The sequence below is a fragment of the Pinus tabuliformis genome, chromosome X (assembly GCF_031772625.1).
Source record: "Pinus tabuliformis cultivar Carrire ecotype Pingquan chromosome X, CPIR1, whole genome shotgun sequence".
Classification (NCBI taxonomy): Eukaryota; Viridiplantae; Streptophyta; class Pinopsida; order Pinales; family Pinaceae; genus Pinus; species Pinus tabuliformis.
The window spans coordinates 1134770962-1134784927 of record NC_142308.1 but is presented as its reverse complement, the minus strand read 5'-3'; positions in this window follow the sequence as shown (position 1 = coordinate 1134784927).

The window sequence follows — 13966 nt, the reverse complement described above, 5'->3', positions numbered from 1 at the left end:
GGGATAGATTATGAGATATTAAGATAGGATAGGATAGGATAGGAGGAAAGGGGGACTGATGTATTACCATTGTAATTCTCAATTACAGACTTTTGTTGTAGAGCGAAAATATGTTGTAATGATTTCACAGTTTGATGATTAATAAATAAAAGAGTTGTTGTTCCTCTCCATTCTCTGAAGTAACTAAGCGGCGTACGCTGGCAGCTAGGGCCCGGCTTCTGGTGGAACTCACTGCTTCATCTGTATTATATGATTTCAATTATCGCAAGTGTGCTAGTGTGATCATATTACTGCCTTCTGTTATTTTATCGCTTTGTTTTTCATTGGTTCTTTGCGTGATAGAATAACTCTGTTTTATATTTAATTTACGGAATTTTTTCTTGATTAGTTTCCTTTCATTTCAAATTGAGTTTCATTGATACATCTCTTGCTCAGTGTAATCAACTGTAATGAGCTATAACTATTGTTGTTAAGAACTCTCAGATTGATGCCATCGTTATTTTACATTCGAATGAACATGATTTAATTTCTATCAGTTTCTAAGGGAAGAGTTATTATTAGTACACTCTTAACTGATAGCACTATTATATAGATTGCATCGTTGTTCCTTAGATTACTGTAGGATTTGGGTTCCTTAAAGGATTGGACTTTCTTTTAATTGCAATTAGAATTTATTTGCTGCATCCATTTATTCTTGTATTTGAAATCACTATACTGCAATTTAGAAACATTACTCTTGAGTAAATAGCCACCACAAACTGTGTACACTCTTGAAATAAGAGGACTTGCCTAGGTTGATAATTAATGTGAGGCAATTAGGAGTTTTAAAAGACACCTTTTTGCACCCAACACATTGTTATTCATAAAATCTCATGCAGTAAAGTTACATTATTTCCACACCCAATAGTTTCTATGACTTTTTTGGACAATTAATAGTCTATAGATAGTTAAATAGGGATTCAAATAAACAATGTTGGTTTTGAAGAAAATAAATCTGGTGAAAGTAAGGTGTGGTTGCACAAACGTAGGTTTTATTCTTTTTCTATGATATGTAAGTAACAATTCCCTAACAATTCAAGCTCTAAACATTCCATCTAAAATGTACATCCATATTTGTTCATATTTAGTGAATGGGAAACAATGTGGGTTTGACCTTATGGTCATGTGTTGGTGTTATAATCAATAAAATCTAACTCTAGCTAAGTACTATGTTTAGAAGGGCACCAGTTTCTTATCTCACTAAATTACTATATACCCAAAGTCTATACCCTAAGAAAGGGGATATACAGGTCTGGGTCTTGGGATTTGGTCACTAAAATATATAAAAATGACATTTTCTATGAGACTAAAAAGGTTCACATTTTGCATTGTTCCTAGAATAGGTTGAAACTTAATAGTAATTTAAAAGATTCCATGAAAGAAATAATTGGTTGGCTTTTCAACTTACATAGATTTGATCCTTGGACATCTAAAAAAAATTGTGTGTAGAGGTTGTTATAGGATTCCATCTCATATTACAAGTAGCTCGGGGACGTAGTAACTACTCTCTAATGCTGGGTAGATTTACAAACCAGGTTGTAATCTTCACTAGAAAAACCACTGAAATGAATTGAACAACTTAGATTACACCTTTTGAACAAAAACCTCACATTTGAATTTTTCAAGCTTCAAGGGAATGGATTCTTGAAAAATATTACATAAGGAAACTGAAGTGTGTCCGTTGTTGGGTCTTGGAATTGTTATATTTCTTTTATTTAATTCTTATTTTATATAACAATTTATTATCCTTTTCTCCTAAATTCATGACCTATTTTTTATTATTTAGTAAAGATTGGAATTTTATAGATTTAGTATTACTTATGTGATTGTGCTTTAATAGAGCTTATCTCATTTTGAAAAGAGCTAGTAGTTTGGTGGATGAGATTTTATTATCAAGGTTGTGTGAACAAAAAGAAGGATGGTCAAAGGGAGTTCAACAAGATATCAAGCAAGCTTTTTGTAAGTTAAAGAGTCGGTTGAGGAACATGTTTATTGATTTCCTTGCTCAAGATATTAGAATCAATATTAATTAGAAAGGACGTCCTGAGAATCCTCAGCTTGTCCCTTATTAGAAAAAAAAATTTGTTATAATTCCCTTTGTATATATAAAAACAACGGATCTCTCGCAAGAGGATGATGAGAAATTGTAACTTGAGACATACTGTAATTTTGAAAGACTAATTGTAATTACATTTTCCGATATTTGAATGCAAAGACTATTTAGTTAATTTGAGATTTATATTATTTATATCTTGATTTGAGCATTTCAAAGACAACCTGTTCTTGGATGGGATTCTATCTTCTATCTGTATTGTTATTTTAATTGCGTGCAATTTTTCATAGTATATCTACTGTTTTTTGGATTGGAATAGCGAATGGTTTCTTAAAAGTACGATGGAGTTATCTATGTTAATATTTACTATTGTTTCTTGTTTATCTTTATATAAATCTTTGACTTATCGCAGTTGCTGTCATTAACAGTTAACAATTTTATTATTCTTGTTTCTTTAGTTACAATTGGCATTCCTTTCAACACAACTCTTTAGTAAGAAGCATTAATTTACATTATAATTAGCAGAATAAGTTAAAGTGAGGTGTGGATGTTTCTTAGTTGTAGTTTCTGAAATGTTAGAATGTATTGGATCTCCATTTATGAAAAAGAAATTCATTTTAGTACTATCATTAGTCTTTGTCAGTGGTATCTCTCTTGCATAGACTCTGCAAACTATCTTGAAATAAAAAAGACGAATCCATGGTTGATAAATTAGTATTTGGTAATTTAATTGTTTAATTCAAGCAATTAATAGTCCCAACATTTTGGCGTTGTTGTAGGGGAGGTTGTTAAAGGATTTCTACCATACTAATGAATGGTTTTAGATGTATACCTGATTCCTTAGGGGTTGAATATTAAAGAGAAAAGGTAAGAACTTGTGCATGCACCCTAGCTAAAACTTATGGTGGTGTCTACCCACAATTTAAGTTTTAGGTCATTTAGTGTGCATGACTAGTAAAGGAACTAGAGGTAGGAATCATAAAGATACAAATCAAAAATCTTCTCCAACAAGTAAAAAAAACCAAGGTCGACCTGGCCTTGGAGGATCAACTTTTATAAACAAAATCATTTAGAAAGCAGAGTCTCAAGCTTTAGTAGGACCCCTAATAAATATCCAAGAAAGGATCTGCGACAACTTCTATTCCTTTAGCAGGATATTTTGCTATAGTGGAAGTTGTGATTCACGATGGAATCTCGGGATTTGGAAATAATTTTCAAGCTTCATTAAGTGACCATCCTCATTTTCTTAATGAGAGTGAGGGGCACCCTTGTAACCTAAACGAGGGAGTAGGAGAAACAAGCAACCCAAATTCAAAAATCCCAAAAAAGAGCCTCCTATGACACCCATATTAAGGGAAGGAATAGAGATCCCTGATCTAAATAGTGTTGTAATACTAAGGCAAGGACTAGAGTCTCTCCATCATATTTGTCCCTTCCAGTCGGTACCTCTTGATTTTGGACTTCTGAAGGAACATTGGCAGTTTTTTTATCAAATGGATACATAGGTGAATGGATCAACCAGGAAGACTTCGATAATAGAATTTCCTATTATCAATCCACAACCAAATTCACCCATGAAATCTATACTGCTTCAAAGTCTCCCCAACTTCTATGGTTTAGCTTTAGAATACCCAGATGCATTTTTTTTAATTTGATGTTTTGTGTCGAGGGTATGATTACACCATTGATCCACATAAACTAAAATTGCTCCCTTCTACTTTAAAAGGAGAAGCCATACGATGGTTTATGGGGTTAGGAGGTGGAACCATTAATTATTGGGATGAGATGAAGGAAGCTTTCTTAAAAAAATACCAGGATTATTGTTGATCTAGAGATTTGAAGGAAGAAATATTTAAAATTACATTCAAAGAAGATGAAACTTTAGAGGAATACATAGAGAGATTTTAGTATAATGTGAAAATATCACCTTATACTACTCTTCCTAAATAAGTGTTAAAAATTACTCTCATTAGAGGTATGAAAGATGAATGGATAGAAACACTTAACTTTATGGGGCAAGGAGACATTTCTATAGAATATTATGATGATATTATAAAATTATGTATCATGTGCTCCCGTGGAAGTGTAAGTACTAAGCTGTGGATTCAAAACCTCTTGATCCGAGCTGCTAAAACTACAGGCAGAGGAATCACCCAAGCTAAACTTGGTAATTTATTGGAAAAGTTTAAGACTAATATTTTGAGTACCTTAACTACAGAAATCATTGTTTTACAAGTAAAAAAGAAATAGGCAGAACAAGAAAAAGTATTGGCAATTTTTCGTGTGCATTGTCATCGGAAGCATACCGACAAGGAGTATCCATTGGATGCGATCAAGGTATGTGTTACTTGCATGAAGGACCATTTGAATGATCATTGTTTGAACCTTCCAAGATTAAAAACTACTTTTAAAGAAGTTGGAGGAATCTAAACCAGCCTAACTTGTGGCTCAGTGATGGCAATGGCAGTCTCGCCCTCAAGGTATGCCTCAAGACCCTTCTATGTTTTTCCCTAGTCAACAACAACATTCTAGACTAATTTGGGGTAATCAACAATATCTTGGCACATCTTAGAAAAATCAGCAGTATACTAAACAATTTTGGTCAAATCCACCATATCATGGACCTACATGGAAAAATTAGCAGTGCTTTGGGTCACCTGGGAAAAATTTACAAAATCCATAATACCTCCCTAATGGATGAATCAGGTTGCTCAAGGACCAGAATGGCCTCAAAATTGGCAGCGCCCTTCTAGTCTTACTAATCAAACATTAGGGGCATTGCCTCACTCACAACCATCACCATCGCAAATACAACTTACATCACCCTCGAACACTTCATAATCATTACACCCACAGTTGCCCGCACATCCCAACTCCAACCCAAATAATAGACCTGTGAAACTTGTAGAACTAGTAGATACTTCTGAAAATTATCTTCCCTCCTTAGAATGTAATGAAATTTTATTGAGATCGAGGTGGACAATTTCCACAGAAAAATATTCTACAGATTTTGAGCAATTAGAAAATGAAAAATATATAAAGGAGCAGACTCAACTTGAAAAATAATTAACAACTTCGTAGTAAGACATAATCATCTTACAAACCCACCAACGATTAGGAAATAACTAAAGTCACAGCTGTTGTTCATCCATTCCCGGAAATATTTACTGTAGTGAAACCACCAATGTACCATGAGTTCGATTTAATAGGGGAACTGTAGAATCATTGTGTTAAGATACCTCTTTTATAAGTTATCATAGATGTGCCTATTTATGAAAAAAACATTAAGTAATTATGCATTAGGAAGCCTGGAAGCAAACCTAAGAACCCACCCATTATTCATGTAATCAGGAAATTATCTAATTTAATTCCAAGGAAATAGATCCCTACAAAATACAATGACTGTGGAAGACATGTAGTTACCATTCAAGTGCGAGGTATTAGCTTCCAAAACACTTTAGTGGATTTAGGATCTACTATCAATATTATAACACTAAAATCATGTACTCTCCTTAGATTACATGAGCCAATACCAACACTACCATGTTGGAACTCGCTGACGGATCCATAATTAAATGAGAAGGAATCATTGAGGATATTATTGTTTCGGTGGACTGTTGGGAGTACCTGGCCGATTTATTGGCTCAATCTTAAAGATAAATTATAAGGACACCCTCTCATACTAGGAAGGCCTTGTCTTTCCACTAATGACACATAAATTTGGTGTCGAATCGAAAACATGACAATTGTTAAAGGAACAACCATTAAAATCCTCACTCTTTATCCACCAGCTAAACCCAACATGGATTTTGGTAGTCAAGCACAATGTTTCCCCGATTATGAAGAATTAAACGCGTGTCACATCCTCACGATTGAGAAGGCCCTTATCTTTGAATATCAAATTGATGATTATATCATTAATAACTTTATTAGTCATCCATCAGATGTATAATACCCGACATATCAAAAATTGGAAGTTATCCTGGGTAATGAAGCCCAAGGTGATCCTATGGAGGATTCCACTAGTGATTATATTCCCACATTGGTGGTTCATAGTAGTCAAGGATAATTTTAGGGGCGAATGTTCGCCCTTTGGCGAAATTAAGGGGTTTTAAATTTTTAGTGGGCGAATATTTTGTATCATAGTACATTTTTACAAATCACCTCAAATAGCCCACCTTATTTTAAGGGAGAGGGTAAAAAAGGTAAATTTAGCCCTTGAAATTAGGACTTACAACCTTCCATTTGCCCATTTTCAAGAATAGGTTTTATTTAAGTGAATCCTATGGGAAAAATACCATATTTATAAAAGAGGTATAGTAAATTAATAAAAATATAAATAAATGAGAGGTATGGTAAATAAATAAAACATCTTTTATATTTACTCCATAAGTCACCTTATATACATGTAAGGGTGTAAACAAATAAAAATATAAGTAAAGTGGAGGTATGGTAAATAAATAAAACGTCTTTTTATACTTACTCAAAAGGTATGGTAAATAAATAAAAATATAAATAAACTAGACGTATCGTAAATAAATCAAAACCTCTTTTTATATTTAGTCCATAACCCTCGTTCTATTTATGAAGGTTCAAGAAAGAGGTTTTATTTAAGTGAATCCTATGGGCCAAATACCATATTTGTAAAAGAGGTATGGTAAATTAATAAAAATATAAATAAACGAGAGGTATGGTAAACAAATAAAACATTTTTTTATATTTACTCCATAAGTCACCTTATATTTACGAACACTCAAAAAATGGGTTATATTTAGGTGAAACCTATGGCCAAAATACTATGGGACAAATACCATGGGCTAGATTGTTATTAATACCATGCAAAAAACCATTATTAACCCTAATATTAGAATTAATAAAAATAAAAATGGCACATGGTATTGACCCATGGTATTCACCAAAATGGCACATGGTATTGACCCATGGTATTCACCTGGAATGTAGCCTATTTAAATGGGGGAATTAAACCAACATGTAGCCTATGCTAAGATTCACTAGGACTTTACAAAGTTTTATTATTTAGTGAAAGACTCGCCAAGATCTTACAAGATTTTATAATTGAGTAAAATATTCGCCATGCCTGGTGAGAGATTCGCCAAAAAATTATATATACATATTATATTATTGATAAAATCGCCTTCCATTTTTCCTATATACCATGGAGATTCGCCAATTTATTATATTTATAAATTTAGGGGGGGTTCTTAAAATTTTCCCTGATAGTAGTGTTCCCATTGAAATTGAGCCTGGAAGGTTTTTAAACATTAGTGCCAATTTAACTCACTCTCAATCGGAATGATTAATAAAAGTACTTCAAACACATAAACAATCTGTTGCCTAGGATTACATCGACATGAAATATATTGACCCTTAACTTTGTATAAATCATATCTACATAGAAAAATATTCTTGCCCTATCCATCAACCATAGGGGAGATTGAATCCACATATTAGGGAAGTGATTAAACATGAACTTTAGAAAGCACTTGATGCCAACTTTATATATCCCATATCAGATAGCTAGTGGGTTTCGCCATTAGTTGTTGTCCCTTAGAAGAAAGGAAAATGATGTATTTGGGTAGATTACAAGGAATGAAATAAGGCCACAAAAAAAAGACCATTTCCTTCTTCCATTTATCAATCAAGTTCTCGATACTTTTGCTTGTAAGAATTATTTTTCATTCCTGGACGAGTTTAGTGGATACAACTAGATTCGGATTTCCCCATAAGATTAAGACAAAACTATGTTTACATGTCCTTGGGGAAAATTTGCATATCATGTTCTTCCATTTGGTCTTTGTAATGCACCTACAACTTTTAAAAGAGTAGTGATAAGTGTATTTTCTGATTTTATTAATGAAGGACTCAAACTTTACATGGATGATTTCACGCCTTATGGCGATGAATTCAAGGAAGCATTGGATAATATGGAAAAGGTCCTCATTCGATGCATAACTACCAAATTGTGCCTTAGTAATGAAAAATGTCACACGTTGATGACATAAGGTGTGGTTTTAGGACATTTTATTTCTGTTGCAGGCATCCAGCTAGACCCAACAAAGATAGAGGTAATTCTTAAGCTTCATGTTCCTCGAATCCAAAAAGAGGTACATATTTTTCTTGGTTATGTTGGTTATTATCATTGCTTTATAGCTCATTTTTCAAATATTATAAGACCTTTGTATGTACTAACGAGACATGTGGAATTTAACTAGATTGACAAGTGTGATAATGCCTTTGCAGAATTTAAAAAAGTGTTGTTAACAACACCATTCCTACGAGGCCCTAACTGGAAATTACCATTCCACATATCTTCAAATGTGCCTAATATGGCTATAGGAGGGGTATTGGGGCAAGAGGAGAATAAAAACCCCTACTCTATCTATTATATTAGCAAAAATATGACACCTGCAGAATTAAATTATACTATGGCTAAAAACAAATTAACCATTGTTTATGCTGTCAATAAAGTTTGACATTATATCACAGGTTATCCTATCTTTTTATATATTGATAACTCTACTATTAAATATTTAGCTAATAAACCAGTTACTAATGGTGTGGTGGCTCGTTGGTTACTTTTATTACATGAGTTTGATATTACAATTAAAGATCGATCGGGTAAATAAAATGTTGTCGTGGATATTCTGTCCAGGATCCTACTTGTAGAAGATTCTTCTCCTGTAGAAGATAGGTTCCCAAATGAACACCTATTTGCAGTATCTATCAAAACACCATGGTATGCAGATGTCAAAAATTACTTGGAAATAGGGAACCCTCACATCTATCACCTAAAGAGAAAAAACATATCATCCAGTGAAGCACTTAGTTTTCCTAGATAGATGGTTACCTTTTCCATACAGGGGCGAATCTTGAAATTCACAGGTGTATCAGAGAATATGAAGTTTATGATATCCTTCGATCATGCTGTGATGATCCTTATGGAGGATATTTTTCTGATTGAAGAACTGGACATAAGGTGTTACAAATAGGCTAATTTTGGTCCACGATATTCAAAGATGCCAAAAAGTATGTACAAAATTGTGACAGCTGCTAGAGAATGGTACATCTCATTCAATATGATGAAATGCCTCTTTAGGAACAAATTGTGTTAGAACCATTTGAAATATGGGCCATGGATTTTGTAGGTCACATTAATCCTCCCCCTAATCAGAAATCCTACATTTTAGTATGCACAGATTATGTGATGAAATGGGTTGAAGCAATACTTTTATCAAGAGCCATTGAGGAAGTGGTTATAAATTTCCTATTCTATCTCTTTATGCAATATGGCCTACCTAAAGAACTTGTTACTCATGGAGTATCATAAATCATGACTAAAAGTATTTCTATGACTCTACAGAAGTTTCATATTAAGCACAAGGTCACTTCTACATATCATCCACAAGCGAATGGTCAAGTTAAGAGTACAAATAAAGTTCTAGAAAATATCTTAACTAAAAAAATGGGTGTTAATTGCCAATATTGGGAATCGAAACTTCTTGAAGCTTTATGGGCTTATCACATGACTTGGTATAACACCATTGGTTTCTCACCTTACCAACTTGTTTATGGTAAGAATCTTATTTTTCTAATTGAGTTTGAAATTAAGACTCTCAAGACTTCCTATGAAGTAGGCTTGGATCTTACAGAAGCACAGAAATAGCACCTGCAATATCTTAATAAGTTGGATGAAATACACTTGGATGCTTTGCAAAAAAAAAAATATAATCCAACAGCAAAGAGGAAAATGGCACGATCATCTTATCAAAAGAAAAACCTTCCGAAAGGTCATTGGTCTTTGCTATACGAATCCAAGTTCCAAGACTTCCTATGGAAGTTTCAAACAAGATGGTTGGGCCATTACAAGGTTAGCGAAGTGTATGATAACATAATTGTGTGCCTCACTACCATTAATGGATCTGGAAATTATTTTTTATATAATGGACATTGATTATGCCTTTACTGTCAATCAGTTATGAAGGAGTATTTCTTTCACAAAGTCATGAGTAATTTTGATTTGCAAGTTGTAGCCTGGCAAAGGGAGGTCCCTGTCATTGCAACTGGTAAACCTTTTTTATTTATAGTTTTTCTTAAATAATGTGTATATATTAGGTGGTGGCAATTTCGAGGAGGGACACGTAGCAATGACTATTTAATTCTTGTCAATCTTTCGAATAAACAATGTCATGGTTTTGGTGTGAGGTTTTAATGCACTTTATTTTTTTAGCCTGCCCTTTATATTGGCCTTGGTTTCATAAACGTGGTCATTTCACACCTGCCGAGGGAAATTTGGAGTTCATTCTTGTATTCGTCATGGTCTGGTTCGGCTCTATGGGTGTGTTGTTCCTTCGCTTGTTTCTTGTGGTGGTTTGTTAGTGTTGTGCCTTCGCTTGTTCCATGTGGTGGTTTGTTAACGTTGTGCCTTCGCTTCGTCCTTGTGGTGGTTTATTTTGCTGGTTCTCGAAGGTTTCAGGTTGACTTTCAACCTGCAAGTTATTTCATCTCTGTTATCTGGCTCATGCTTTATCTCTTCTCTGCTCGTGATGATTTTTTTCTTGGTGTTGGTTCTGGTGATGATCTGGTTCTGTGTAATCATAGGTTCTTCCCTTGCTAATGCGGCGGACGGCTCAGCGAACTCTACTTCAAGTAATTTCTTGTTCCAATTTCATTTCCACATTTTGCTTTTATGTCTCTAACCCTCTGCCTCCTTGGTGAGCAGGTAAATTTATCCTATGGCGTTCCTGTTGGGAGAAACCCTTTGGCGAGAGACTCATTTCTCGTCCTCAGGCCTTTTCCAGGTAAATTTCCGCTCCTTTCTTTGTTTGTCTGCTCACTATCCTTTCGTTTTTTTGGCCCTACTATTTTCTTGACTGCCACATTGTTTTGTGGTGATGTGCAGGTCGTTCTTGGGGAACGTTTCTCCATGACCTCGTCCTTGGGAGTCTTCGCCAATTTGGGGAAAAACTGGGTAGGATCTCTTCATGGTTGTGTCTTGTCTTTACTTGCACTATCTTTGGTTGGGTATTTCCTTTGGGGTTCTGCTTTCTCTGTGTGTTTGTATGGTTTCATGGGTTTTCATACCCTCGTTGTTTGACTAGTTTGGGCCTGCAAATCGTTGTTTTCGATGCTCGTGGGTTTCAGAACCCTCTACTATTTTTGGGTTATATAAATGTATAATGAATTGTAAATTTTGAAATGTAACGAATGCAAAGTTGTGCTTGAAACTTAGATGTAAATGTACCTGGTTTTTTTGTTGAGAAAAGTTGTATTGTCTTTGTTGGCTTTGCCTTGTCTGGTGCCTAGTCTGAGATGTCTTTAGTCACAAGATTTTTTCGATGTCATTCGGCTTCTTAATGAATTATTTCACTATTTTTGTTTTAACACAATGTCTGAAACATTAATGCACAGGAAAAGAAAATTGTCTTGCTTCCTTAATGACAGGTTCTAGATTCATTTGCTTTCATAGATATTTCAAGAAAAAATGTAATTTCAAACTCTATGTCCTTTCTTCTCTCTGGATGGCGAGCCCTTGCATGAGGCTCTGGTTTTTCTTTTTTAATGCCTTACTAGCAGTTTCTTACAGTTGAGGAACTGTTCCTCAGTTACCTTTCAGTTATCTTAACAATTTCTTTAAACATACTCTTAACTAATCCTATTTTACTTGCTTGCTTAATTTTTAAAGAACAATGGTTGTGTCAGCCTTAATTTAAATAAAACAAAAATAAAATAGAATTCAAAATGTTTTTCTTTCTTTCCAGCAAAAATAAAAAACCATTTCCCAGTTGTCGCCTTTTCAGTCGGATGCTCCTGCATCAGGCTCCCAGGGTAAATTAAACTCATGGATCCTGTCCATGAGCTCTTCAATAGAGTACCCGGTGCTTTGAATCTGGCCAACATCTAACCAAGAACTATCTTCAATAGGATGGCCCTTCCACTTGACTAGGTACCGCAAATATTCTTTTCTTCGAGTCTGTCTAGCCACCTGGGTGTCTAGGATCTGTTCGATCTCTAAAGGCTTTGCTGGGGGCATCTATTTAATCCACGAGTCGTTCTCATTCTAGGTGTCTCATGTTCGCCTTTCCGAACTGTCTTCTCCATTTGCCACAATGTATGGGTACAGATCTGCCACATTAAAAATGGGTGAGATTCCTATACCTGGAGGTAACTGCAACTCATAAGCATTCACAGAAAACTTTCGAAGAATCCTACAAGGCCCAATTTTCTTCCATTTTAACTTGTTGTATTCACCTTTAGAAAACCTCTCCTTGCATAGGTGCACTAATACCAGGTCCCCTACATTTAATTGTACCTCCCGCCTTTTTAAATCTGCTTTTTGTTTGTATCTTTGGTTGTTGTCTTGTAATTTTAATTTCACCTTTTCATGAAGATCATTGATTGCCTTTACGAAATCTTCACCATCAGCACTCCTGCACTCCAACTGACCCAAATCCTGCAACTCATGTATTCCACGTGGGTGCATTCTGTATAGGATCTAGAAAGGACTACTTCCCGTACTTCTGTTGGGCGAATCGTTATAAGCAAATTCCGCTTGTGCAAGTACATGATCCCACTGTCGAGAATTTTCTCCAACCAAACTCCTTAATAGATTCCCCAAACTTCGGTTCACCACTTCGGTTTTCCTGTCAGTCTGTGGATGATAAGGTGAGCTAAAGTTCAGTTTGGTGTCTAATTTTTTCCATAAGGTCCGCCAAAAATGACCTGTAAACTTTACATCTCGATCTAAAATAATAGACTTTGGCAAGCCATGTAATCTGAATATTTCTATGAAAAACAAGTGTGCTACATGCGTGGCATCATTGGTTTTCCTACACAGAATGAAATGTTCCATTTTGGTGAAATGATCCACCACCACCATGATGGAGTCGAATCCCCATTGTGTCTTCGGCAGACCTAAGACAAATTCTAAACTGACTGAGTCCCACGGTCTGTTCGGAATAGGTAAGGGTGTATACAACCCTGTGTTCTGGCTGTGTCCCTTTGCAAGCAGATGCACTTTGCATCTAGTCACAAACCTCTGTACATCTCTACGCATCTTCGGCCAATAGTAAAAGTGGCTCAACTAATCCAAGGTCTTGTCTATGCCAAAATGCCCGGCTAAACCTCCATTATGCTTTTCCTAGATTAAGTTCTCTCTCATAGAACATTCCGGGATACACAACTGCCCTCCTTTGAATAGCAACCCTTCCTGCATATTATAGTCCAGCCATGAACTGTTATCTCTCAACAATGGATTTTGGCAAGCTTCATAGGATTCCTTAAAATCTGCATATGTTTCATACAAGTCCTTAAGATGTTCGAATCCTAATACTTGTATCGTACTTTCCTGTAGGATCAAATTCCTCCTGCTTAATGCATCTGCCACTTTGTTGGCTTGACCGCTGATGTGTTTCAACACAAATGTAAAACTCTATAGGTACTCCACCCACTTCGCATGTTTATGGTTCAGCTTATGCTGTTGCATAATATACTGTAATGCAGAATTGTCTGAAAATAAGACAAATTCATTGGCCAGTAGATAATGTCTCCAATGCTTTAGTGCTTGAACCACCGCATAAAATTATTTGTCATAAGATGTGTACTTCTGCCTACATTCATTTAATTTCTCACTGAAATAGGCTACTGGCTTAACTTCTTGGCTAAGTATTGCACCAATGGCTATCCCACTGGCATCACAACGAAATTGAAAAGGTTTGTTAAAGTCTAGTAATCTTAAAATTGGTTTTTCAGTGATCTTCCTTTTGAGCAGCTGAAAACTCTTCTCTGTCGATTCTATCCAATGAAAAGGCTGATTTTCCTTCTTAATGGTGTCCACCATGGGTGCACAAATCCCAC